At 48.3% G+C, this 3,923-nt stretch overlaps 1 pseudogene; it reads left to right on the top strand.

Annotated features, from left to right (window-relative positions):
- Window positions 1-335: 335 nt before the first annotated feature.
- Window positions 336-1,899, top strand: LOC144244675 (poly(A)-specific ribonuclease PNLDC1 pseudogene; annotated as a pseudogene).
- The last annotated feature ends 2,024 nt before the right edge of the window (window positions 1,900-3,923 follow it).

Below are 3,923 nucleotides of genomic sequence, written 5' to 3'. Positions count from 1 at the left end.
CCCGTAATGGGGAGGGATGGACCAATACTGTGGCTTCTTCAACGCAGATGTCCCCCATCCTACTGTTCTTTTTCAACCAGGTCCCTGACCTTGGCATAGAAAACCTGCCTAGTCTGAGAACATAACATTTTTGGAGCTCTGCTACCCTATGATTACATCTCAAGCCTGGTCCTCAGCCTTCTGTGCTGCAGGAGAAGAGAGCTTCTTTATATGCTACCAAGGAGGCCTTTTTGCTTTCNAGGGGACAGGGGTGGGAGGGCGGGGAGAGTCTTTAAATAGAGGAGGGGGCCGGAGAGGGGAGGCGCGACGATGCTCTAGTGCACCATGTATTCCTTATGCTTGCTGAGTCGAACTTGGCAGAAGGAGAAGCCCCCGAGGAAGAGGTAGAGGCCCATGGGGATGAAACAGTTGTAGCTGACTCGCTCGTAAAGGTCATAGATCTTCTGGGGGAATCTCTCTCGAAATCTTTGTCAGTGAAGGGGACGTCCTCAATGAGCACAGCGGAATGGACGTTGAGAAAGATTCAGAGCATTATCAACATGATCACTCCCCGGGCGCTGAGGACGATGCCACAGGCATCGTGTAACTTCTTTCTCTTCTCTACGACGTTTGGGGTTTTGGATTCAGAGTTCTCTTTCCAGGCTTCCAGTGTCCAGTTTCTGAATCAATATGGCTTCGACTACAACAAGTTTCTCAAAACTGGGATCCCATATATGAATGAGGAAGGGGAGAAGAAAATCAAACACAACATCCTGACTGGGAACTGGAGAATTCGCAGTTCTGTGGATAAAGACCAGATCAAGGTGATGATTGATGAGGTGACCCGGTGGCTGGGCCTGGTAGAGGAGGGTGACTGGGTGACTCTTCCTGGAATTGCTGGTTTCCAGGCTTTTGAGAGCCAGCTGGTGCTGAGGCAGGCCCTCCCCGACATCTGGACGGTCCTGAGAGACCAGGGGATAATAGTGACAAAAGTGCGTAAGCAGCGTCGCTGGTATCTTGAGAACACGTCCTGTGATCGAGAGAGCTGTTGGAAGGAGAAGATTCTTCTCTCCGCGAGGGGTTTTTCTGTGTTTTTCCAGATGCTGGTGAAAGCCCAGAAGCCCTTGTGGGCCACAACATGATGATGGACCTGCTGCATCTACACTAAGAAGTCCTTCCGGCCACTCCCAGAAAGCTCTGATCAATTTAAGCTGAACATCCACAACCTGTGTCTCCTGTTCTCATTGATACCAAGAATGTGATGAAGGACATCTGGAAGGAACTGAATTTCCCAAGGGTTTCAAATCTTTCAGAAGTTTATGAAGTCCTAAACAGTGGCTTGAATCCTACCGAGAATTCCGGGCCAGTGATTATTCAGGCAAGCAAGTGCGAAAAAATACGCGGAGACCAAGTACCCACACGAGGCTGCGTCCGATGCTTTCCTCTGTGGCTCAGTTGAAAGTGGCACATCTGCTCCTGCGTAGAGTACGTGCAGCGGGCTCCCTGCCTGAGCCGTCCTTCCCTCTGTACCTCGATGTGCACCAGGTGAATCTTATCCGAGCCGGGGTCCCTAAGATTAACTTTTCTGGTCCCGACTACCCCAGTACCCGGCCTCCCATCCTCCTCCTCAGCGTCCGGAGGTGGCCTGGGGTCAGCGAGCAGCAAGTCTATCGTGAGTTTCAGAATCTCTGCAAGTTCGATGTCCGGCGACTCTCGCGGAGCCAGTTTCTGCTCTTGACCAGTAAGTTCAAGGATGCTCGGAGCATCCTGAGGGGGTACCGGGGCCACCCCACCCTGCGGGTCTCCCTGTACCGCTGCTGGAGGCACTCCACGAATATCAACTGCTTGTTTGCACAAGTGTGCGGCGTGGTGGCCACCTGGGCGCTCCTGGCTCCCGTCCTTGGACGACCCGACCCCTGAGCGTGGCCTGCCGCCTCTGTCCCACCTCCGCGCCTCTCGGGGACCGCGGTCCGCGTGGGGCTCCTGGGGCCTCTGTGTAAAGAGTATCTTTCTGGGCAGACCGATCTGTGGGGTCCTTGTGGGGAACTTTGTTTTGAATGTGAAATTCTGTAACTATTCTCGATAATAAAGAAATCCTTAGATGTGGGGAAAAAAAAGTTACCTTTATTGTCCTTTCAGTTGCTGCTTTCCTCATGGTGCTCAAATGCCTGATACAACGCACCAGCTAGTGCATTTGCTACCACCAGTGAAAGCTTCACAATTGTGTTGTTAACTTGTGATGTGTGGGGCCCCCCTTTCACCGACAATGGGGTTCTGCCAACCAGATAGCAGGTGACCCCTTTCCACATTCTCATCATAGCATCTGCTTTCTCAGACCATTTCTGGAATCGACTGTGGCAGGTTTGGGTCCTCAGAAGGTGCCCCTGAGACAGAGATTGGCAGGCAGAGATTGGGGAGTACTTTTGGGATCCATACTTGTGCGAAGGAAGAGAAGAGAGGAAGCAGGATTCCACAGAGGGAGAAACTGGCCATGACAAAGACCTCAGCTGACTCCATAGGTTGCTGTAGAGCTGGACTGGCCCTTGAGAATTGTCCCAAGTTGCAAGAAGGGCCTTTTACCACCATACTGAACAGTCATTGAATGACAGCTGCTCAGGGAAGTGTTGTGACCACAGGTCAGGCAACTCTCAGAAGTTGAAGCGATTCCAAAGAAGACTGCCAGCCAAGCAGTGTCTGCTGATGGCACTTGTAGTAGCTAGCTGGGAGCTAAATCCTTCCATCCTGAAGAAGGTGGCTCCTCACAGCAACTTCTGCAACTTACCTGTACTCATGTGAACACTCACTTTTGATGTAACTAAGAATTGTGCTCTAGTTGAGAAAAGAAATGTGTGTGGTTTTGTGTATGTGTGAGATTGAGGAATGTAAAAAAGAAAATCCTCTCTCTGCATGGTAGGAGGCCAACAGATTTGACTGCAAATTTTGTTTAAAAAATAAAACAAAAAAAATCTAGGAAATGGGCTGCACAAGTTGTCTAGTTTACTCAGGTATTCCTAGCTTCCCCTTATTAAGGATGCTGTGCTGTCTACCCACCAGGATAGGTAATGTTATAGTTCTACAAAATTTTTCAGTACTTTTTTAATGACAAAGGCATTTTTGTGTCTAATTTCTTAAATTTTCGTTTTGCTGGACAGAAAGCTAAATCACCAATTCAGAGGTGGACACTGGGCAACCTTAGTGTCAGTGAAGACAGAACAAATTAAATCTGATCTATTCAGAGAGGATTGGTTACCTCTTTATTTTTTTTATTTTTAAAAATGTTTATTTATTTTTGAGAGAGAGACAGAGTGCAAGCAGGGGAGGGGCAGAGAGAGAGAGACACACACACACACACAGAATCTGAAGCAGACTCCAGGCTCTGAGCTGCCAGCGAGAGCCTGACGCGGGGCTCCAACCAACAAACCATGGGATCATGACCTGAGCCAAAGTCTGACGCTTAACCGACTGAGCCACCAAGGTGCCCCTGGTCATCTCTTTCTTAACAAAGAAAGACAATGGACAACTTAAAGTTGTTTGACATCTTTCTATTTTTTAATGTTTATTTATTTTGAGAGAGAGAGAGAGAGCACAAGCTGGGGAGGGGCAGAGAGAGAGGGAGAGAGAGAATCTCAAGCAGGCCCTGCTCAGAGCCCGATGCAAGGCTCAATCTTACAAACAGAGATCATGATCTGAGCTGAAACCAAGAGTCAGACACGTAACCAACTGAGCCACCCAGGTGCCCTGAAAAATTGTTTGACATTTTTCAGATTGTTTTTACATCTTTAGTTCTTGCAGTAAATCATTCAGGGTTAATAGAGTAGTTATTTATATCCCCATTTAACAGATGAGGTGATTGAGGCTCACAGGGGCTTTATCTCACCAATGAAATCTAAGTATAAGTATGGGATAGTAATTATAAATAGATTTACTTTGTTTCAATTGGTTGT

The sequence above is a fragment of the Crocuta crocuta genome, unplaced genomic scaffold (genome assembly GCF_008692635.1).
Source record: "Crocuta crocuta isolate KB4526 unplaced genomic scaffold, BGI_CrCroc_1.0 scaffold147, whole genome shotgun sequence".
Classification (NCBI taxonomy): Eukaryota; Metazoa; Chordata; class Mammalia; order Carnivora; family Hyaenidae; genus Crocuta; species Crocuta crocuta.
The sequence above is the reverse complement of the archived record's forward strand: the minus strand, read 5'-3'. Positions and strand labels throughout refer to the sequence as shown.